This window comes from Bubalus bubalis, chromosome 11, assembly GCF_019923935.1.
Source record: "Bubalus bubalis isolate 160015118507 breed Murrah chromosome 11, NDDB_SH_1, whole genome shotgun sequence".
Lineage (NCBI taxonomy): Eukaryota > Metazoa > Chordata > Mammalia > Artiodactyla > Bovidae > Bubalus > Bubalus bubalis.
This window is the reverse complement of record NC_059167.1, coordinates 33240255-33265709: the sequence shown is the minus strand read 5'-3', so window position 1 is coordinate 33265709 and position 25455 is coordinate 33240255. Positions and strand designations below refer to the sequence as shown.

Here is a 25455-nt window from a genome sequence, read left to right as displayed (position 1 = left end):
TGTTGGCCATTTATATTCCTTCTTTGGAAAAATGTGTATTTAGGTCCTTTACCCACCTTTAAGTTGAATTACTTGCTTTTTTGCTATTGAGCTGTATGAGTAATTTATATATTTTAATCTCCTATTAGATATATGACTTGTGAATATTTTTCCCATGTTGTAGATCGCCCTTTCTATTTGTTGATTGTTTCCCTTGCTGTACTTAGTTTAATGTAGTCTCATTTATTTATTTTCATTTTTTGTTGCCTGAGCACACACCTTCTCTAGAGATAACGTTTCAATTTCTCCCAGGATCCAGAAGCTGAGTCTGAACAAAACAACTTTACAGAGAAATGTGAACATATTTGTCTCATAATTGAATAATGTAATTACCATGTTGCCTCTGAGTTTTATGCTGCTCTGTCTATTGGAGGCAGAAGACCTACTGAGGCAATTTTAGAACTTTCATAGCAAGTGCATTAAAGTCTTAGTTTTGTTTAGCAGACTATGAAGAGGAGGGGAGAAAAAAATGAGGCAGAGAGGATAAACTCCCAACACTGAGTAAATATCAGAGCATCAATTACACTAATAAGAGTGAGTAATCTGTTATTTTATACCATTTGATAATAGATTATGTTGCCAATGAAAACAAAGTTTGTGACATTTCATAACTGCTTTTGCTGTAATATTAAAAGAAATAACAGCACATAAGTAGTATCTATAGTACAGTCATACCAATGTAAAAAAGGAAGTGCACTAGAAAACCAGATTTGAAATTTTCTCAGAATTGTTAACACACTGCCTTTAAGTAATAGAACATTTGAGTGATTCTTTTTCCCCGCATTATCCATACTTTTCATATTGAATATGCATTACTCAAATAAATTATCTTTTGAAATTATCATTCCTAAATTATAACTTTCTTTTCAAAGTGTTCTTTCTAACTATTGTTTCTCATTTTGGTATACTTTGTTCTGTCTTCTTCCACATCCTTAGCAGAAAAAGGGGAGATGCAAACTAATATTGCAATGGAATTTATATATTTATATCTGATCTTCAAAAGTTTTGTTAATTACCAACAAATATTTGGCCACATAGGTAAAATTACAGCCACAAAAAGCCTAATGTTAACCAGAACAATGAAATTATATAATCTCTAAAACTGAGATGACAGTTCCGGACTTCCCTGGTGGCTCAGTGACACAGGTTTGATCCCTGATCAAGAGAGATCTCACAAGCCAAGGAGCCAGTTAAGCCTGTACGCCACAACTACTGAGCCTGTGCTCTAGAGCCTGGGAACTGCAACTATTGAGCCCACGTGCCCTAGAGTCATGCTTCACAACAAGAGAAGCCATCGCAATGAGAAGCCTGCACACTGAAACAAGGAGTAGCCCCTGATCTCTGCAACTAGAGAAAAAAGCCCCCGCAGCAACGAAGACCCAGCACAGCTATAAATAAATTTTTAAAAAAATTTTTTTTAAGAGTTAACAGTGCCTTACAGCATGGTCATTAAAAATGAAGCTGCCATCTTATTGCAACACCAAGGAAATTTTGAGATTACACAAGACACGGAAATACTGTGTCCCAAAGACATACCAATCGTATCTCCAAATTTGTCATTATTTCTGTAGAAAAGACTGGTCTCACTCAATTTATATTTAAATAAATTATAAATATTATAATCTCAAAAGAATAATTAGCATATTCTTTATCCCAGAGACTTCAAAGATGTTAACAGATTACCATGATCTCTATTTCTTCAAAGACAAGTAGAAAATAGAAATGTGAAATAATTTTCCTACAGTCACACAGAGTAAAACATGATTGTGCTAGATACTTACTGATTTATGAATGTTTCCTGAGTGTGTCAATAGAATCTTAAAAATATGTTACCACTAGACTATACAGAAACAATGTCTCCTTTTTAATCAAAATCCCCATATTGCAAAAGTAATCTTGTATAAAGCAATAGCCTTTTCATTTCCAAAGCAAACTTTGAAAAAAAAATAAAACTACTTCCCACCTGGTTTTGTGAGGGATTGTTCTTAATAACTATTATTAACGGTTTGTAAAAATATGACATGCTATTTCATTGTCTGGTAATGATAAGCTTAGCAGAACAAAGCATAAACAAATAACTGTGCTTATGTTTTCCAGCTTCAGAAAATTACACATACTATTACTAGTTGATAATTTTGTGTGCTTAAAATCTACATTCATGAAAAATTAATAGTCTTAATGCACAAGCATTTACATTGGTATATCACTTCTGAAATTCTTCAAGACATTTGTTATTTTTTGTCATTAAATAATTACAAAGGTAAAAAAAAATTAATAGTAATGTCACAATACAAGCATATCTTTAAAAGATAAGGAAGATAGATTATTGACATTTTGTAAAACAAGCAATGAAAGACTATTATGTCCCACTTCAAAGATCTACCTAAATTCCTAGGCAGGCTCAGGAACAACTTGGGGAATTTGCTTAATATATAAATTCTCTTATAATCTGAAAGTGCCAAAAATTAACAAAAGTACCTCCTATTTATTCCAACATACACACACCAGTTAAACCATTAGCATTTAAGGTCACTCATGAATTGATTTTTCTTAAAGCAGGTACTCAATATCTTTTCTTCCTTATAAAGAGAAAATATCTTAACTTGCCCCCAGTTGTCTATGGATAGAGAAGTCTCATTAAGAAGAAGGACAAATTCATGAAGGAGATTCCAGTGAATGATGTTATATATAGTTAATACTAGAAATGTTAATAAATAACATTTAATTCAAGAGAATACTAGAAAGAGAATCTGGAAGGAATCTGCCTTCCAACACAGGGGACATGGGTTTGATCCCAAGTCCAGGAACTAGGATCCCACATGCCTCGGGGCCACTAAGCCTGTGTGTGGCAACTGGAGAGCCCTGGAAACCCAACTACTGAGCCATGTGCTCTAAAGCTCCCGCACCCTAATGCTAATAGAAATAGTAAATCAGACTATTACAAAGAAGACCAAATAATAGAGCACCCTAATAGTTTGGGCTTTATTGCAGAGAGAAAGTTCTTCCTTCCTGAAAAGGAATTTTTCCTAAGTACATTCTTTGCCCCTGAGGAAGAGGGGTCACCAGTGAGGATTGTTAAATTTGGGACAAATGGAAAGGACAAGCCCTGCTCCATGTTCAGTTTCTATCTCTTGAGAGTGTGCCTGCTCACACCAAGCACAAGTTCTCTCTGCTGCTCCATCTGCCCAGAGCCTCCCTTGAGTGTGTCTCCTCCTCCTCTGGGGTTTTTTCCCTAGCCTACAGGACCTGGGGAGGAGGACAGTTCTGTGTAACCCAAGGGTCACAGCTGTTAGCAGCCGAGGAGGCCAGTATACTAAAGCCATTGCCTGCTCCTGGCTTCTGACAGTAAACAGATGATTGGTCCTTGTCTTTGCACTGTTCTACATCTCAACTTGTTCAGAACCAAGCCTCTTCAAGTATCAGTATTAGGCTCTTGAGAATCCCTTGAACTGCAAGGAAATCAAGCCCATCAATCCTAAAGAAAATCAGCCCTGAATATTCACTGGTAGGACCGATGCTGACACTCCACTACGCTGGCCACCTGATGCAAAGGGCCGACTCTTTGGAAAAGACCCTGATGCTGGGATAGATTGAAGGCAGGAGGAGAAGGGGACGATAGAGGACAAGATGGCTGGATGGCATCACCGACACAACGGACATGAGTTTGAGTAGGCTTTGGGAGTTGGTGATGGACAGGGAAGCCTGGCGTGCTGCAGTCCATGGGGTCACAAAGAGTCAGACATGACTCTGAACTCATGAGCTACTGAACTGATACTCTCAGAAAAGAGCTTTCATTCATTGCCAATTGATTTGTATAACCTCCAGGTCAAATCTACTGCCTGATTTATATGGAAGCCGTTGATCATCACAGAAGACACTGAGTCCACACTTGAATTATCTGTTTACCAACATCACAGTTCTGGCCATAGCACTCTACAACAACTTGTGCTGTTATTTATTAATATTTCTCTTTTAAAAGGCTCACTGTTTTTTTAAAGTAATACCCAAATGGAAACTACTGCAAAAGGAAAATGAGTATCACTTGTCAAAGATTAACACCAAAAACATACACAGCACTTAGTCTATGCCAGGCTTTATAAATATTAACTCACTGAATTCTCAGCACAATCCTGTGAGGTAGGTACTGTTACTGCTATCATTTTATAGATGAGAGAACTGAGGCATCAAGAGATCAGGAGATTTGCTCAAAGTCAGGGAGCTAGCAAGGGGCAAGCTGAGCTCTGGCCCAGGTGTCCTGGCTCCAAAGCCAACTCTGACCCACCTCAAGTACAGAAAGTGACCATGTATAGACAAAGTCAGTGAGAAAATAAACACTTTCACAGTATAAAAATAAAATTCAAAGAAAAATCAGTTAGCAAAAATGCACACCTAAAAATACAATTTTTCTTGTGCAAGAAATAACTTAAAATCACTCAATAATAAAATTTTAAATTTAAAAATGAAATACAAAGAACAGCCAATTGATTTGTAAAAATCCACTCTGGAAAATTCTATTTTTCTCTTGCAGGAAATAACTATTGATAAGTCAATCATAAAAGGTTCATTTTAAGTAGCCTTATTTTAAGATCAGTTAGAGTAAAATGCCCTGAAGGGAAAGTGTTTTCATTCATTTTTGCTCCTTTTTTGCTATGCCCTAAGCAGAAAGCTACAGACCTGAACAGACATCAGCCACTCTGGGTTTTCATAATGGCATTTTGCCCCGCCACTTTCTTCTTCATCCTTGTCTGCAGTGATGTTTACAACCCACCACACCTCTTTCCCCACAGGAACCTGCCTTCAAGTGATTCATGCGGTCAGCAGGAAGTGAATTACTGTTGTTGGCGCTACCACTTCAGTTTTAATCTAAGCAATAATACTGTGTCTGTGAAATTAGGGATTTGATGGGCTGCACTTCTGATAAAGTGTCCGTGAAGAGAGACCGTGGGAGTCCTTCTGCCCCATTTCCTTTGCCTACTGGTCACACAGCTATTAGACATTTCCCATACGACATCTCATACAACAGGCTCTGGCCAGTGGACAGTGCATACAAGTGATTCCTGGCACCTCCAGTGATCCGGAAAGTCCCCTCTTTATCTGCCTGTGGCTGGAGGAAGCCGACTCAAGGGTCAGAGGAACCTAAAGCCCACAAATAGGACTCTGAGTCCTTGAATGACTGTGGGACAGAGGACCCACTCCCATGAGAGCCCACACTGGACTATATGAAGTGAAAAATAAACTTTTTCTCTCTCAGCTCACCTTGAGAAAGTTTATGACAGCACTTAGTTTATTCTGCTTAATACATTAAAATAAATGGAAAATTACTTCTTTATATCCCTTTAAATGACCACTCTTTGATAAATGCTGAAGTAAAAGCCACTGCCCACATATACACAGTTTGGTCTCCATAGGAAAATGTGTTTCCAGACACTGACCCAACTCATACCAAGTCATCTAGCTAGCACGCCTCTGAACTTACAGGTGTTTCTCTTCCTACTAATCCTTCACTGTAACTGGCATATTGAATAAGCAGGAGTCAGGGGTTTCATCACAAAAACTTGTTTTTTTCCCACTTGTCTCTTTAAACCCAGTCAGGTGCTTCCATTAACCTTGACGTTTACGGTCATGCTTAAGTTAGACAATCTATTATCATTTTAAATTTCAATTGCAATCCCAATTCAGTATTTAAAAACATCTAGTCAGACTCAGTAATTAACAGATCAATCACTATTCAAACATCTCCCTCCCACATGCCCCTGCCCATCCTGGAGCAGCTTCAAGACACCTCCCCTCCTCCCCTCGCTGCTCTCCCCTCCCCCTACCACACTGCCTCAGGGGAGGAAGGTCTGCTGAACACTTCGTTTTAAACTCTTTCTCCTAGAACTTACCTGCTATTTCTGACCTGTGTCTCAACCAGAGTTGAAGCTTCAACGGGTTTAAGTAAATGGGCAGGAGAATTCCTACTTAACAAGTTCTATATAGTAAGATAGTGCTGTTCTTTCTGGAGTTAGAGGATATTTAGAACTGACATTTATATGCGGGGTATCTTTACAGATTATCTAGAGACTTCCTTTGAAGTCCCTCCTACTGCAACCCCCTTTACACATCAGCCTCTTGCTTGTCTGCCCATTTCCAACAACCTCTGTTTCCTATTTCCCACCCCACCACCACCAATGTCACCTCACAGCCTTTTGGCCATGGTCTCCTCACCTTGGGTGAACCCTGTTAAAATTATTCCCAGCCATTGGCTCCCCGTCTTGTCACTGGGATCCACATTCTGCCCGAGGGCAGTGTGACGATTCAGACACAGCAGCTTTGCTCCTCTGCCAGAGGATTCACCATCCCTCCTCCCCTTTGATTTCCCAGAGGGGTTAGGTGACAGCTGGTTACCAGCGCTTCTACTCACAAGAGTCACATTTTAAGCTCTCTGGTTAGTGAGGTATCACCTCCTCAGATGTGAGATGAGGGCATTGAGCACGTCCCAACTCCCTCCTCTTTCTCAGTTTAGGTAACATGGTTCTCCCCAGAGAAGTCCTCCTCACAATATCGTCTTAATTTTAAACCCTTAATTCACTTGGCTTTGACACAGAGTCACCAGCAAAGCCCATTAACAATTCCTGGGAAATAAAAATAGAGCCTGAGTAATAAAATTAAGTCTAACCTTTTCCTTGGTATTTCCTCCAGCTTCACTTGCTCATAAGGCACTGCACAGCAGAGGCCTTGCAACCAGCTCTTAAGACCAGAGTTGATGGTTCAAAAGGGCTGCCCGAACACTTCCGCTTGGGGCCGTGTGCAGAATCACGTGAGCATGATTCTGACTCAGGAGGCCTGGGGTGGAGCCTGGGAGCTGCTTTTCTAACAAGCTCCCAGGTGATGCCAATGGTCTACAACCAACCACACTGAGTAGCAAGGCGAAAAATAGTTGTTGAATGATCTTCACTTTTTGCTTGTTAATTTGCTGTTTACAATAGTTTAGAGGGGTTGATAAAGATTACAGGGCAGAGAACGTCCCAAAATTGTTACTTGCCACCATCACTGACTACCCCCGATTTTGGCTTCTCCTCTCACCTTTCTTAGCATCAACAGCTGATATCTTTGCCCAGGTTCGTGTGAACCCATCCTTTCTGCAACAGTCTCCAAATGTCAGACAGCTCTAAGACTGTCCATAGTAAGCAGTTTTTCCAATTGAAAAATGATAGCTCTGTCTTTGACCGTGGTCAGAACTTGTTCATGATCTAGGCAGTATGTCAGAGAATGCTGTACAGTAAGGCCAGAACTAAGTATAAGGTCAAGGACTCAGAACTGCACACGTCTCAGTAAAGATCAAAGAAAAGGGCTCATCCCTTCCTACATGGAAGTAAAAGTGACCATTCAGACAATTTACCTGGAAGGTGTGGCCCATCTTATTTTAAATCTCCTCTAAGGCAGATAGATACTTTGCATAAATTTGCATGATATTATCAATTCTTATACTGTAAAATAGTAAACTGACTTCTTCAGAGAAATTTCTATCCCAAATTCCAGTTTGGGAGACAATAAAACTGCTATTTCCCAGAAACTGCCTGAGTTGGAAGCAGAGTCCCTGGCAGAACTGGCTGGAGAGAGGACTGAGTGAAGTTTGGGGATCCAGGATTACAGCTGAAGCAGCAGCTTCTCCAAATTCCAGTTTGCGTTTCTTACTATTGAATTCGGTAATTCTTCCTTATTTCCCACCATAAATAAGCACCGGAGCTCATAAAGGTGAGGGAAAGCTGGGTGAAAAGAGCAAAGAGTTCAGAGTGTAAGTTTACTTCCAGATTCTCCACTTATTTTCTGTGTGGCTTGGAGCAAGTTAACAGTCTTTCTGAACCTGAAATGCCTCATCTTGAAAATAAGGATAAGAATAGAAGTCTTGCAAGGGCATCATGAGAGTTGAATAAAATTTATACCAAGAGGCCTCATTCAAGGCCTGGCCTTTAATAGGTACTGACCACATAAACCTCTCCCCATTCAAGGACAACAGGGAAGTGAAAGACACTCGGTATTCTGCGAGCACCAAAGGTTTGTAAAGTACTTTAACTTTCATAGTACCTTCACAGCTGTTTTCTTACTTAGTTTGGGGAGAAAGGAAGATGTGAAGAAAAGAGATACAAAAAGCAGCAACTACAGAAGAAACACAGGATACTGCAAAACAAAATCGAGAGCCTACACATTTCCATCATATGGAAAGATGTGGCATTTGATGCAGGCGGCAGAGGCTCTCACAAGGCAGGTGAAGGTCAAATGACAGCCGGTGAAGTCTGCAGCAAATGCTCTCCAATTAAAATTATAATAAGTCAAATAACTGAGTTTGTTTTAATTTTGACCCAGAAATTAATTTTTGAGAAGAAAGTCTTGCTATTCCAATTGTCAGCAAGTAAAACAACAGTGGAGCGCTCGGCCTTGCTAATCACTGATGTGCATTCCCCTGGTGGGACCCTAGGGGATACAGTGGAGCCATGCACCCTATTAAAACTGCCTAAATGTAGCCTCTGTGGTGTAATGTTTGTTGGACCCTATCACATCAAGATTCAAAGCAAGGACAAATCTGCAGTACAAATAGAATTAGGGCCCTGCTGAAACCCAAACTCTACCCTTCCCCTCTGCTCCTTCCTTGGTGTGGGTGCTTAGTTGCTTCGTCGTGTCTGACTCTTGCAACCCTGTAGACTGTAGCCTGCCAGGCTCCTCTGTCCATGGGATTCTCCAGGCAAGAATACTGAAATGGGTTGCCATTTCCTTCTCCGCTCCTCCCTTTAGGAATATACAAAAGAACCACTAAGCAGCCTCCAAAACAGAAGTCAGGCTAAAGGAAGAGAGCCTCAGTCCTCCTCTAGCCTGGCCCCACAGCATCACCCCTCTGGGCTTTGACCAAGTTCCTGAAAAAGGGCAGCTGGAGAGATAGTCATAAAATATATTAACAGTTATTTAAGAGATGTGGGACACAATAGGAAGCAGAACTTGGGGAACATATGACAAAGTGGGATAAAGAATAGGGAAAGGAGTTGTCCCCACATCCCTGGAGGAAACTGTGTGTCATTTCACCTAGTGGCACTCAGCCTTCTTCACAGTCCAACTCTCGCATGCATACATGACCACTGGAAAAACCATAGCCTTGACTAGACGGACCTTTGTTCGCAAAGTAACGTCTCTGCTTTTCAATATGCTATCTAGGTTGGTCATAACTTTTCTTCCAAGGAGTAAATGTCTTTTAATTTCATGGCTGCAATCACCATCTACAGTGATTTTGGAGCCCGGAAAAAATAAAGTCTGACGCTGTTTCCACTGTTTCCCCATCTATTTCCCATGAAGTGATGGGACCAGATGCCATGATATGATTATAGACTAGAAATTCCTAAAAGGCAGAGGGTGTATCTCTCACATTTTAATAGCCCTTAACAGTCATCAGGGACCTTTTTTACATAGTAGGCCATCAATAAGTGTGTTTAAGTGAATCAAGTACATTTAATAAAGATTTAGGGCTAGCCCTTAAAACAGTTACTTCTAACTTCAAAGTCTTCTTTGGCAGCAGCTATGACATACACTGATTTCTCTGCTCTAAGTTGGAAGTAAGAATAGGAAAACTCACAATGGCAAAACCTAAGACTTAAACAAAACTCTGAACACATGTATTGCACACCAGCTCTGGGAAAGACTCCTTTATACACTAAGGCAGAGGCTTTCCTATGTAAATAAATGTGTACCAAACCCAGAAGTTGCTGTTTGCACACTTACTCTTGTTGTTTTCTGTAAGTCAAAGAATCCATGGCTAACAGCAGTTTTCACTATTATCATCATTTTTTATTATCATCACTATCATCATCATGATTATTTTTGTTAACTTATTACCAACTCTGAGTGTTTTAAACCATATGGTATTGATGAAATGACTGAGGGAACAACAATTGCTGCAGTTGGTACCAAAACACTTTAAGTCAATGGTTTCCCAATGTATAAAGGTGGTTTTAGGTCAGTTTGGATCATTGGTTGTCAAGTGCCAACATCTGCACCACTGGTGTGAGGGTGGAATTGGGCCAGGGAGTGAACAGGAATTAAATGAGGCTGCACTTTCCTTCATGCAACCCCCAGTGATTCTGATCATGTAAACCGAAAACTCCACTTCTACAAAGCAGATGTAATTTAGCAGTGCTTTGCCAGATACCAACATCTCAATGACAATTTTTTTTTTCAATGACAATTTAGAACAGAGGTTGACACACTACAGCTTTTCAGCCAAATCCAGCCTACCTTTTCTTTTCATAAGTAAAACTTCATTAAACATAGTCACACCCATTCATTTATATATTGTCTACGGCTGCCTTCACCACACTGTAAGTGCAGAGTTGATTAGTCTCAAAAGAGACATAACGGTCTGCAAAGCCCAGCATATTTACCATCTGGTCCTCTGGAGAAAAAGTTTGCCAACTCCTGAGATAGAATAATACCAAAAGTCACAGATGTTAATATTTCAGTGACAATTTACAATGCTACCAAAATTCTTTCACCAATCCACAACCTAACCTCCTAAAATACCTGCGTTTATTAGGGTCATTAAGTGTTTTAAACTATATATATATAGTTTATTTCTTCAATTTTGGTGTTTGTTAAAGGAGCACACTCTTTGCCTTACATCAAGTATGGATCTTGCCCTTGATGTTGACAATAGACATCTTCATCCTGTGCAGGAATCAGATTTGTGGTTCCTATTGCATTTCCTTCCATATATCAGTATTTGACCTGTCCCTTAACCTCAAGGGTTGGGACAAACTCTAAAACATTAAAATGTATAAGAAATTTAATTGAAAAATTTATCCCCCAATTCCTAAGATAGCACCTTTCTTATTTCTACCTTTGATGCTTTTCTAGCTGTAGCCTTGTTATCTTGCTCCCTAGCCAGGCAGTATTTGCTTAATGATGTCCCAGTAGGAGCCCCCTCTTCCCTACTCATTGAATCTTTTTCTCCCCTCACCTCACATTCCTTCTAAACATGACTGCATCTCTCAGGATGCTTAACTAGCCAAGAACAGCAGTATTAACCACTCTTTCCAGCAATAACTTGCTTTTTTTGTACACTGCACCAGCATAAACAAAGGAAATGTGCAAAAAGAGCGATATTTAAGAAGTAAAAAAAAAAAAAAATAGGGGTAAGAAGTCGACTCAGAGTAAAGGAAACGATTGTAGGGAAAAGGGAAAGAGAAGGGCAGAACTACACCAACTTGTCAATAAAGAAGCAATAAAGAATCACAGAGTCAAAAGAAAAGTAAGGTCTAACAGTGCAGCCAAAAGCAGGCCATTTGAGTCTTGCCCACTAACCTTGCTCTTCCAGGGCACATCTCACATTTTCTCAGAGGGAATGCACAGATGTCACACTTCACATCCCTGCCATGCAGAAAGAATTGCAATGATGGTCTCTCTCTCCATAGTTATTAAGCCCCGTGCATGTAGAATCCCATTCTCACAAACCTCCTAGCACACTGCAGTGTCTTCGCTTTACTTCTCATTAAATGGTTCCGAATGGCTGCGCTGCAGCAGAGGCTTCTGTCTGCTGATAGTTATTGAGCAAAATCAAATCAAGTACTGAAACACAAATAGCAGCTCAAGATCTACCCCAGCCTCAACTCTCTCAGCCCTCCCAGTCATGCAGAAAATGAATCTCCCCACGTTCCACATTCCTACTATTCAGAAGCCTAGCCCAAGGCCTGCCTGATTTGGGACTCATCTCTCCAGCCTCTGAACAAAGTATCTGTTTACCACCTCAAAACCAGGAAAGATGTAAAGGCTTTTAACATTTAGCAGGTGTTGAGAACAATAAATACCATGTGATATCACTTCTATGTGAAATCTAAAATATGACACAAATGAATATAACACAAATGTTAACTACAAAACAGAAACAGACTCACCGATAGAGAACAAACCTGTGGGTGCCAAAGGGGAGGGGGTGGGGGTAGGGATAAAGTGGGAGGTTGGGGTTAGCAGAGGTAAGCTATTGTGTATGGAATGGACGAACAATAAAGTCCTATTGTATAGCACAGAGAACTATATTCAGCATCCTATGATAAATCATGATGGAAAAGAATACACCTATGGCTGATTCATGTTGATGTATGGCAGAAACCAACACAATATTGTAAAGCAATTATCCTTCAATTAAAAATAAATTAATTTTCAAAAAGTTTTTAAAAGAATACAAAAAAGAATGTGTATATATATACTTTTTATAAGCTGTGCTGTGCTAAATCACTTCAGTCATGTCTGACTCTTTGTGACCCCTATGGACTGTAGCTCACCAGGCTCCTCTGTCCATGGGGATTCTCCAGGCAAGAATACTGGAGTGGGTCGCCATGTCCTCCTCCAGGGCATCTTCCCAATCCAGGGATCAAACCTGTGACTCTATGTCTCCAGCACTGGAAGGCAGTTTCCTTACCACTAGCACCACCTGAAAAGCTATATATATATATATATATATATATATATATATGTCAGTCAGGTATGACTGAAGCAACTTAGCATATATAGATAGATAGATAGATATAGATATAGATCTGAATCATTTTTTGCTATATACCTGAAACTAACACAACATTGAAAATCAACTATTTGTCGTTTAGTTTCTAAGTCATATCTGACTTTCTGTGACCCCATGGACTACAGCCATCCAGGTTCCTCTATCCATGGGATTCTCCAGGCAAGAATACCGGAGTGGCTTGCTATTTCCTACTCCAGGGAATCTTGCCAACCCAGGGATCAAATTTGAGTCCCTTGCATTGCAGGTAGATTCTTTACTGCTGAGCCACCAGGAAAGCTAATACTTCAATTAAAAAAAAAAAAAAAAGAAAGAAAAAGGCAGTAGTGACAGTCCTAAAACAACATTTAGTAGGTGTTAATTTCTTGCACTAAATTCATTGACATACTACTAATAAAATTCTGGTATTACCTGTTTTATAGACACTTAACTCACTATGGTAACAGATTGGCAGACAGAGCTGGGACAGGGATGAGGCACATAAGGAGGTGCCTAGAGAACAAATGGTAAGGAGGCACCCACTATCAGGGTTATGTAAGTATAGTCAGTCACCTCTGAGCCATGGGTGATGGGAGTTTATGGGAAAATGCTCCACTTTTCCATGCCTCAGTACACAATGTGAGTTGGCTCTATTCACTAGACAGAAGGGCTGTATAATGTGTTCTGGTTGTCCACAGCAGTGGCCCCTTAATAATAAACCTTTACATTTGCCTTTCCCTCTGCCTTCATTTCACTCTTTAGAAACTCACACCAGCAGCATGGACTCACCTCTCAACTACCACTTCCTAAATGCAAGCCTGTATCCCATGCTCTGCTTTCTGGAAAGAAATTACCCTAACAGAATTGGTGTCAGGGTTTGCTTTAGGAAGCAGGCCCTCAGGATGGGGCTCTGAAATTAATGACTCACCAATGATCCAGCATCACCATCATATGACTTCACCTTAGCAGATGGAAATGAGGTAAGGTGGAAGGTGAACCATTGGTTTCTGCACTTGAACACAGTATGGGGGAGAGGATTAATAAGGATAGTGGGATAGACTGGCTTTAAATGCAACCACAGAGCAGACTGTGTTGCAAATTAGGTTCAGGATTTACTGTTAAAAGACACAGAACTACAAGAGATCTGTGATAGAATTCCTACATCTAAAGCAGAAACTTGATAGGATAAGAGTGAGCCCTTGAGACCTGGATGTAGAAAGACCTGAGAACTTTGCATCCCTTGAATCTTTTGAATTTCTCCACACTAGAAGAAGTAGCATCTTCCCTCTTTCTAGAATATAGCTCCCTCTCACCTGGAGATGTGGGAAAACACCACCTGAGGCAGGTACACCATATGATCAAGCTTGTCTACCTCAAGAACTAACCCATCTTGCCTTACCGCCTTCATACTACATTGCAGCACAACCCAAGGAAAGAAATAAAGCCCCTACTGTGGTAAGAACATGGAAACATGTTCTTAGAATTGCAAGACCTGCCCATGGGCATAAGTAGGTACCCGGAGAATGGAGAATACATTTGACAATGGATCTTTGAGGTTCTGAATTAGAAGACAAAAATATAGCTATAATAGAAAGGAATGTATTGATATAAGAGCTTTTACCTGTGATTTAGGAGCTTAATATCCTGGGAAAATCACCTGAGACTGGTCTAAAAATGTTCCTAGTGTGGCCTCTTGGGAGACTGAACATAATAATGGCCTACAGTACATTGGCCTGCTCTACCTCTACAGGAGGTAATGATACGGAATCGTCCTAGCAGAGTATTAAGGGAGGAGTCAAAGGGCTCTGAGAGGTGAGTATACTACTAACGCTACTGCTAAGTCACTTCAGTCGTGTCCGACTCTGTGCAACCCCAGAGACGGCAGCCCACCAGGCTCCTCCATCCCTGGGATTCTCCAGGCAAGAACACTGGAGTGGGTTGCCATTTCCTTCTCCATGCATGAAAGTGAAAAGTCAAAGTGAAGTCGCTTAGTCGTGTCCGACTCTTCGGTACCCCATGGACCACAGCCAACCAGGCTCCTCCATCCATGGGATTTTCCAGGCAAGAGTACTGGAGTAGGGTGCCATTGCCTTCTCCAGAGAGGTGAGTATATTAGGATGGATTTAAGAGAGGCTAGAGAACTCAACACCTGAGTGTGTTCTCCAGCAATGGCCAAAGGTAGAATGCACAGGCAAGAGTCCTATCAGACTCACTGAGAAGTTGCGCAATGGTGGTCCTCTGTAGATTAAAGTCAAAGGAGATACCGCATGGACCAGTGACCCTGACTGTAACATCACTATATCTGTGGTGTTGATGGGATTTGGGGATAGCAGGGGCCAAATGGTGACACTTAATCATCAGAGACAATGTAGAAATAATTACCCTCATGGCATCGAGGTTGGAGTGGCCATCCAGGGGCTTCATCTCTAATAACTAGAATGCATGAGTCTGAAACCAACAAGTACGATTGGGCCCTGTGAGCATTCTTCTCAGTGGCCCACTTGCTCCCTCTCTCCACAACCTTAGCATCAGCTTGTGAACCCTGGTTCACAGGGAAGGGGAAACTTCTAGCAGAGGATGCAGTGTGAACAAAAAGCTATAACATCTAGTCAGTCATATCGGCTCCTCATTCCAGCAGACCAGTAGCCAAAGAAAGGATCGCTGTCAAAGTAGGTGTTTATTGACTCTTATTATGATAAAGATCTATGATTGATACTATACAATTGGAGCAGAAACCAGGGTGTCTATAAACCAGAGAATTCCCTGGGCTATTTCTGTGTCTTGTGATCATACTAAATGGGAAATCTCAGCAACTATGGTCCACAGGTGTTAAAAATAAAGATAAAAATAGACAAAGGCTCAGATCATAAGGAATGAAGATCTAGATGATTGACCAGGAAAACAACTTAGACCTGTTTAAATGCTGTCTGGTGTGAATGAACTCGAGTGAGGTAGAGAGGGGTGTGATGAGGAATATCAATCATAGCCTCAGGACCAATTGTAAAGTGAAGACCGAATCTTGTTCCGATAACCTGTTTTACACTTTTCATAGGACTGCAGCAATTTTGCTGATTACCTGATAATATTTTTACCAAACCCTATGGCCAACATCACACTTAATATTAAAACTTGAGAACAATTCCCTTTAAATTCTATTTCAAGGTAAGGATCCCTCCTATTCAGACAGATAATTAGTATCCTACAGACATCCTAGCCAGTACATTAAATCAAGAAAAATATTGAGAGGAATAACAATTGGAAAAGAAGAGAAAAAATGGTCCCTTATTATACATGATATGATTGTTAACACAGAAAATACAAGAAAACATATGAATAAATTACCAAGAGGGATAAAAAGGTTGGCCAAGTTGTGAAATACAAGAGCCACATTCTAAAATCAATAATATTCCTTTATACGTGTAATATTGAATTAGAAAATAAAAATTAAAGAATATTTCATTCACAATGAACTGTATAAAGATATGTTATATGCAACAAATTACAAAACATCATGGAGAAATTTAAAATACAGGAATAAACAAAGGTATAAACAATGTTCAAAAGGAGAATCTCCTCATCTGTGAATCAAATGCAGTTCCAATGAAAATATCAACAAAGTTGCGCATGAAATTTGATAAGCTGATTCTACAATTTTTATGAAGAACTAAATGCCAAGAATAGCCTAGTGATTTTGAACTAAGTAGAAGAACCAATACTCCCAAATATCAAAGCTTCTTATAAACTTGTAGTAATTAAGACTGGTATTGGTAAGAGGAGTGGCAAAGTGTCTAATGGAAGAGAGGATTCTGAAGTAAAGCCCTGCCTCTGTGAAAACTTGATACATGGAAAGGTATAACTGCAAATAACTAGGAGAACATATGGATAAATATTTCAATAAATATTCTGGAACAACCAGTTATCCATGTGAGAAAAATAATAAATTTGGATGCCTATATTACATTGTAAAGAGACATTTTCCCCCAGTGGCTCAGTGGTAAAGACATTTTCCCTCAGTGGCTCCTGCAATGCAGGAGACATGGGCAGGAGACATGGGTTCAATCCCTGGGTCAGGAAGATCCCATGGAATAGGACACAGTAACCAGCTCCGGTATTCTTGCCTGGAAAATTCCACAGACAGAGGAGACTGGAAGGCTGGGGACTGCAAAGAGTTAGACACAACTGAGCACATATATACACACACACAACATCATAAACAAAAACTAATTCTGAGTATATTAAAGACATATATATGAAAAACAAAACTTTAAAATTTTAGAAGACAATAGAGAATTTTTATGACCTTTTGCTAAGAAAAGATTTCTGGAAAAAACATACACACACTGAGAAATCATAAAATAAGTCATAGGAATGTAATGTATAGCATGGTGACTATAGTTATTATTACTGCATTGCATATTGAAAGTTGCTAAGGAAGTAAATCTTAAAAGTCTTCATCATAAGAAAAAAATTTTTTTGTAACCATGCATGGTGATGGGTGTTAACTAGACCTATTGTGGTGATCATTCTGCAAGTCATACAAATATCAAATCATTATGTTGTACATCTAAAATTAGCGTAATGTTCTATGTCAATTATAGCTCAAAAATAAGAAATCATAAAAGAAAAAAGACCAGCATAGTATTAAACTTATGATAGATACAATTTTCAGAATAGGCTTATTATTATTAACCAATTGCATGCATCTACACATCATCTGTGCCACTTTCTAAATAAATTAACATAATCAAGAGTAGGATGAAGAGCTTTTAAGGCAGCAGTTGAAGGCAAAATATGATACTAGGTGAGTAAGATAAAATGCTATACTATATGTAATTACAGTTGGAATTCTTTATAGCACATAGAGCAAGCCAATAGGGGAGGCAAATTAAAAACCAATGCAAGGTAGGTTTCTCATCAGAGGTGACTTGACTGGCAGACATCTCAGTAATTAACATCTTGTTCTGAACTTCATTAACTGTCCTTTTCAGAGTATCTATAATACATAAGCCCAAATTACTTTATGTATTCTTCCCTTATGAAAGTATTTATCAAATGAGTATGAATAGAAAGGAAAGAAAACTTCCTTTTTGGAGACATAAAACTTGAGTTTTAGAGTAGAAAAGAGTAAGCCCCTGAGACTGGTATTTTTAGCATCAGATCTCAACACAAGGACCTACTTCTGTAAGGATCATCACTTTCACAAATTTAAACTGATTGAAGTAATAAGAATATTTGACAAAGATGTAATCTAGAGAATGGACCAAGATTTCTAATCATATAGCTAATGCCTTGCAGATGTGTGTTTGAAAAAAGGGAAAGCTTGCTATGCCATAAAGTTACTAAAACACCTGATTCTCTAATGTGCCCTAATTTTTGCAGCTTGATTTACTCTATCAGCTGTTAGTCCTATTTCATTTTTTTGTCATTTTAAAATTTTATTTATTTTAAAAAATTTTTATTGAAGTATAGTTGAGTTACAATGTTGTGTTGGTTTCTGGTGCACAGCAAAGTGAATCAGTTACACATACACACATATCCCCTCTTTTCTTAGCTTCTTTTCCCATATAGGCCATATACAGAGTACTGAGTAGAGTACACAGCAAGTTCTTATTAGTTGTCTACTTTGTATATAGTAGTATGTATTTTGCCAATCACCTATTTCTTTTTTTTTAAGATTTAACTTGTTCCTTATTGCTATTGTTGCCTGATTTGTCATATACCTGATTTCTTCCTTTAAAAAAAAGCCAAAGGCTAAAACAATGTTATTTCAGCCACAGTTTCAAAGTCACAGAGACAACCTTTTCCATTGCTTTAAGCTTCTTGTGAGTATCAGACCACCTTACCTGCCTCCTGAGAAATCTGTGTGCAGGTCAAGAAGCAACAGTTAGAACTGGACATGGAACAACAGACTGGTTCCATATTGGGAAAGGAATACATCAAGGCTGTATATTGTCAACCTGCTTATTTAACTTAATGCAGAATCATGTGAAATGCCGGGCTGAATGAAGCACAAGCTGGAATCAAGACTGCCGGGAGAAATATCAATAACCTCAGATACGCAGATGACACCACCCTTAAGGCAGAAAGTGAAGAGGAATTAAAAAGCCTCTTGATGAAAGTGAAAGAGGAGTGTGAAAAAGCTGGTTTAAAACTCAACATTCAGAAAACTAAGATCATGGCATCTGGTCCCACCACTTCATGGCAAATAGATGGGGAAACAATGGAAACAGTGACAGACTTTATTTTTTGGGCTCCAAAATCACTGCAGATGGTGACTGCAGCCATGAAATTAAAAGACACTTGCTCCTTGGAAGAAAAGCTATGACCAATCTAGACAGCATATTAAAAAGCAGAGACATTATTTTGCCAACAAAGGTCTGTCTAATCAATGCTATGGTGTTCCAGTAATTATGTATGGATATGAGAGTTGGACCATAAAGAAGGCTGAATGCTGAAGAACTGATGCTTTTGAACTGTGGTGTTGGAAAAGACTCTTGAGAGTCCCTTAGACTGCAAGGAGATCCAACCACTCAGTCCTAAAAGGAAATCAGTCTTGAATATTCATTGGAAGGACTGATGCTGAAGCTGAAACTCCAATACTTTGGCTACATGATGTGAAGTACTGACTCATTGGAAAAGACCCTGATGCTGGGAAAGACTGAAGGCAGGAGAAGGGGACGACAGAGGATGAGATGGTTGGATGGCATCACCAACACAATGGACATGAGTTTGAGCAAGCTCCAGGAGTTGGTGATGGACAGGGAAGCCTGGCATGCTGCAGTCCCTGGGGTCGCAAAGAGTTGCACACGACCAAGCAACTAAACTGAACTGATAGCACACCAAATTATACCAGAATCTAAAGTTGTCTCTTTTAGCAAACAGTGATTACAATCTAGTCTAGAAATTCACTTTACAGCTCAGGATACCATGAGGTAAAAGCAAAACTTTAAAAGCCAATGGGTTCCTAAGGGTAAGAGTAAGGGTGTGTTCATGCACCATAATAACCACAACAGCGGGTAACAAGGGTATTTTGCAAAACTAAAGCAAACCATTAAGGGACCTGGAGAAACAAACTCAGCAGGGGAGTTACTTAATAACTTGTCCCATCTGTGGGACAAGTAAATGTTATCTGTGGACAAATATGACCATCTCAGATGCAGTTAATGCTTTTTATTCCACCATAGTGGGAAGGCTGCTCAAATCAAATATTCTGGTCAACTACAGTACTAGAAAAATTAATTTGCTTTTGCAAATGGACTTCCAGAAAACCTAAAGCCTGGTTCTGCTCTCAATATTCAGAGATGCCTGGGAACTTGACCTCAATTTCACCTGCAGCTGAAGCTATCACTCAGAAATATGAATCTGGTGGGGAGGGGTTGGTATACAGGAAATCCAGAACAGTTGGGAGAGACTGGGAGCGGACACTGGACTTGGGTGAGGTGAGTATGATGCCTTGGTGGAAAATTTAAGGAGGCACTCATACACTCAGGCACTGATCCTATATTTGCACAACCCTGTGAATGCCTTCTTAAAAACTGTGCCCTGGCCACTTTGCTCCCCTCTTCCTGGTCCTAGCCCTGGCCAAGGGACACAAACAAACAAACTGGCAAACAAAACCTGAGAATGAACCCAATGACATCCTCAGGCCATGCAGATGCTTCTTTGGAGTCCCCATGGGAAACCCGGGAATCTGGAGAGCCTGAGCCTGTGCCTGGGAGCATAGTGAACAGTTTGATTCTTGTGGTTACCTGCTTAGAGGTAAATTTCTGTGCCTTTTGCAATAAAATAAGTTTTCCATCTTTTAACTGTGTTTCTTGGCACTTTTCCATCAATTACATCATTGTCCTGTGGTATCACCCATGCAACACTTGACACTAAAATAAGATACAGAAAATCAAGGTCAGCATAATGAACATCAGTGGTTGCACTGCAGGTGTGAGGAGTTAGACAATAGCAGACCTGTGGCAAGAAGGTAAACTAGGTTATTCTTCACATTCACTTAAAAGTTCTGTTTATTAACTGACAGTTCCTTCAATAAGTTTTTCTCTTTTATTGCCTCTTATATGCTAAAAAAAGATTTGACTGGCACCAAATAAAAATAGATAATTCAAATAGCAACAAAGAAACAATATTGCTCTTGTGCAGAGGACAGTGGGTCTACTGCTTAAGGAAAACTGACCTAAACGCCCAAAGGGCCTCCTAGGGCTCCTCTTATCTATTGCTACATAACAATCTACCCTAAAATTTCATGCATCAAAACAGTAAGAATGTTTTAATATATCTTTTGACTTTATGGGTTAGGAATTCTACCCCTAAACATCAATCATTCGATTGTATTCAGCAAATAGGTGGGCTAATCTGAAAAACACAAGATAGTTTCATTCACATGCCTGGAAGGCTTGGCTCAGTTAGGTAGACTCTTCTTATCCTCCGGGTAATCTTAGGGTCTCTCCATGTAGTCTCTCCAGCAGGGAAGTCAGACTCTTTACATGGCATCCCAGGGCTCCAAATGTGTTTCCAGAGACAGGATTTAGAAGGTGCCAATATGATGCTAAAGCTGAAACTCCAGTACTTTGGCCATCTCATGCGAAGAGTTGACTCATTGGAAAAGACTCTGATGGAGGGAGGGATTAGGGGCAGGAGGAGAAGGGGACGACAGAGGATGAGATGGCTGGATGGCATCACTGACTCGATGGATGTCTGAGTGAACTCCGGGAGTTGGTGATGGACAGGGAGGCCTGGTGTTCTGCGATTCATGGGGTCGCAAAGAGTCGGAGACGACTGAGCGACTGAACTGAAATGAACTGAACTGAACTGAATATCTTAAGGCCAGGAATGGAAACTGGCCCAACATCACTTTTACAATTCTGCCCTGTTCTGTCAAGGCAGCTATAGAGCCCCCAGTTTCAGGAGAAGGGTGACAGAGCCCACTTCTCAATAAGATGAATACCAAAGAGTTTTTGGCCATCTTTATCCTTCTATCCTCAGTATCTTCCATATAGAAGTTATAACGCACTGGAGTAGTACCAGAGATATGCAGCCCCCGTGGAGCATGTTATATTCTCTTTTTGGGTTGTGTTCAAGATTAAGCCTCAACTTCCTCAAAGCAGAGAGGGAGGGGCAGACCAGATCTTCAGGGAACCAGAGAAGTTACACATCTAGGATACCTGAGTGGACTCAACAAAGCACCTGGAACTCAGGTAAGCCCTAGGCTGTGTGGGATGAAGCTAATATGAAGCATCTAGGTGGCTTGACTTGGTTTGTCCATCACTTCACTGAGATCCTGACCAAAGTACCATGTTTGATGACCACATTATCATACTTGACTTATGAGTAGGACCAGACATAGCTTAGCAATCCCACATCTGTTACGTGGTATTATCTCTTGGTTTTCCCAGTAGTCATGTATGGATGTGAGAGTAGGACCATAAAGAAGGCTGAGCACTGAAGAACTGATGCTTTTAAACTGTGGTGTTGGAGAAGACTCTTGAGAGTCCCTGAGAAGACTCTTGAGAGTCCCTTGGACTGCAAGGGGATCAAACCAGTCCATCCTAAAGGAAATCAACCCTGAATATTCATTGGAAGGACTGATGCTGAAGCTGAAGTTCCAAAACTTTAGCCACCTGATGTGAAGAGCTGACTCATTAGAAAATACCTGATGCTGGGAAAGATTGAAGGCAGGAGGAGAGGGGGATGACAGAGGATGAGATGTTTGGATGGCATCACTGACTCAATGGACATGAGTTTGAGCAAGCTCAGGGAGATGGTGAAGGATAAGGAAGCCTGGCATGCTGCAGTCCATGGGGTCACAAAGAGTCAGACACAACTGAGCAACTGAACAACAAACCTCTTGGTTTTCATAACATATACCCCTGACTTTCATCACTCTTGCTGCTGTCCCCTCCTTTGCCAAATCTTTAAAACGTATGTGCTTTGTCCTGGGCCTTGTCTCATCTGTATCTACAGTTCATCCCCCAAGTGCTCCCATCCATATATACACTGGTGCGAAAAGAATCCATATATTGATGCATGCCACGTTTGAATTTCCCATCTAGACTTCATTTGTCAGCTCCAGGTTCATGCTTTGGCTGCCTATTTGATATTCCCACTTGAATGGAAAGAGGCATTTCAAACTCAACACAATCAAACCAAAATTATTTTCATCCACTCAAAGCCAATTTCTCCTCCAGTCTTTCTAATGTACCCAGTTGCTCAGTTAAGATCTAGAAGTCATCCTTAGTTTAACCCTTTACCTTCACCACCCGTTCCCCATCCTTCTCTGAACCCCTAGATCTCCCTCACCTACCACATCTAAGACAAGCAAGATCTCTCAGCATCCAAAATGTATTTTAAATCTAGCTATTTAGGATTTACGATATCCAGCTACACTTCCATCTCTTGCCTTGTCTGCAACTAAAACATTTCAACACGTTGTTCTCTTTTGATTCTCATCCTTCTACATTATCTCCTTTCAGTGGCCCAAAGAGATCTTAAGACAGAATCAGAGCAATGTAGGCTCTTTTCCCAAGTTTGCAATGTAAGGTGTGAAGGCTCAATCCCTGGTTAAGGAACAAAGATCCCATATCCCACATGGTGTAGCCAATAAATAAATTTTTTAAAATTATTTTTTTTAACTTTATTTTTAAACTTTGCAATATTGTATTAGTTTTGCCAAATATAAAAATGAATCTGCCACAGGTATACATGTGTTCCCCATCCTGAACCCTCCTCCCTCCTCCCTCCCCATACCATCCCTCTGGGTCGTCCCAGTGCACCAGCCCCAAGCATCCAGTATCGTGCATTGAACCTGGACTGGCGACTCGTTTCATACATGATATTATACATGTTTCAATGCCCTTTTTAAAACCATTCATAGCCCTTCTGCTCCATACTCCTTGCTGCTGCTACTGCTGCTAAGTCGCTTCAGTTGTGTCCGACTCTGTGCAACCCCATAGACAGCAGACTCCTTACCGCAGCCCAAATCCTAAATAATTTGATCCCAGCCATCTTTCTGGCACTGAATTCTGCTCCTTGTTCACTAGGGTCCAAACTTGCTGGCCTCCTTTTTCTTCCCCTCCATCTGGAACACTCTTGTTAAGCTGCCTTAGCCTCATTCTTCAGGCCTCTGCTTGGCTGACCACCCCCTTAATTGGTCTTGCGACCCCTTACCACACCCTCACGCATGCGTGTATGCATGCTAAGTTACTTCAGTCGTGTCCGACTCTTTTCCACCCTATGGACTGCAGCCTGCTAGGCTTCTCTGTTCATGGGGTTTCCCAGGCAAGAATACTGGAATGGGTTGCCATTTTCTTCTCCATCTTCTCTCAGTAGGTACATGTTTACCCATAGGAACTGAAAACACATTGTTAAAATATGATAGATACCTTTTCTCTATTTCATTGTTTTGAAATTAGTTTGTTGTGTAATACTTTCAGATTTTTATATTTAGTGCATAAAATTTTAAAAAACAGGTATTAAAAAAAAACTCACTCATAATCTCACCCTTTAGGTGGCTAATATCCTAAATATTACATCCTTTACTATTTTGTTTTCTTGTGCTTCTTGAAATTTGTCTCTACCCTTTCTCAGACATTTCTCAGTATAGAATTCTCAGTATAGAATTTCAGTTGTTTAATACCATATTCCCCAGAAACAGGGAGAAATAAAGAACAATACTGTAACAACTATCTTCAAGAAAGCTTGGAGGACTATTTTGATGCTGTAGACGATCCTTATTAGCTTATTAGAGTAAAGTATCTCATCTAAAAGATTTTTAATCAAAAATTAATCTTAAAATCCAGAAATCTGTTTCCATGTATCACAGAAGTTTGGTAGCTATGTCAGAAGCCAAATCACTAGTATGCTAATATAAATTAGAATACATTATTCACTCCTTCAATGTTCAATCAATAAGTCCTCTGAGCATCTACAGTCAGCAGTCTTCTAGATCCTGGCAACACAGGAGTGACCAGAGCGTGGGCTAAGCGGGGGACAAAGAGAGATGGTAGATAGATGGTATGTAGGTAGATTGCTGCTGTTGTTGTTTTTGTTTAGTTGCTAAGTCATTTCAGACTCTTTTGTGAGACACCCTGGAGCCTGCCAGGTTCCCCCGTTCATGGAATTTCCCAGGCAAGAATACTGGAGTAGGTTACCATTTCCTACTCTAGAGGATCTTCTAGACTCAGGGATTGAACCTGTGTCTCCTGCATTGGCAGGCAGGTCCTTTACCACTGAGCCACCAAGGAAGCCCAGGTAGGTTGTTGCTGTTTTTCAGTCTCTAAGTTGTGTCCAAATCTTTGTGATCACATTAACTGCAGCATGCTGGGCTTCCCTGTCCTGCACTATCTCCCAGAGTTTGCTCACACTCATGTCCATTGAATCGGTAATGCCATTAACCATCTCATCCTCTGTTGTCCTCTTCTCCTCTTACCCTCAGTCTTTCCCAGCATCAGGGTCTTCTCCAGTTAATTAGCTCTTCTCATCAGGTAGCCAAAGTATTGGAGCTTCAGCTGTAGCAAAGTTCTTTCAGTGAATATTCAGGGTTGATTTCTTTTAGGATAGACTGGTTTGATCTCCTTGCTGTCCAAGGGACTTTGAAGAGCCTTCTCCACCAACACAGTTCGAAAACATCAATTCTTTGACATTCAGCCTTCTTTATGGTCCAACTCTCAGATCTATACATGACTACTGGAAAAGCCATAGCTTTGTTTATACAGAACCTTTGTTGGCAAAGTGATGTCTCTGCTTTTTAATACACTGTCCAGGTTTGTCACAGCTTTTCTTCCAACAAGCAAACATCTTTTATTTTTGTGCCTGCAGTCACTGTCCACAGTGATTTCAGAGTCCAAGGAAATGAAATCTGTCACTGTTTCCACTTTTTCCTTGTCTATTTGCCATGA

At 40.2% G+C, this 25455-nt stretch overlaps 1 protein-coding gene across 5 annotated transcripts in view; it reads right to left on the bottom strand.

The window, feature by feature from the left end:
- The window catches only part of SLC35F4 (solute carrier family 35 member F4), a 288486-nt gene that overhangs the window by 209080 nt on the left and 53951 nt on the right, over positions 1-25455 (bottom strand). Inside the window, exon 1 of one of the 5 annotated variants that reach the window (XM_045162057.1) lies at positions 6698-6884. The exons of 3 other annotated variants lie outside the window; for them this stretch is intronic. The gene's annotated coding sequence lies outside the window, so the exon portion shown is untranslated. Of the gene's footprint in view, positions 1-6697; positions 6885-25455 lie in introns of those variants that run through there. One more of the 5 variants, XR_006542715.2, reaches the window with a different exon arrangement.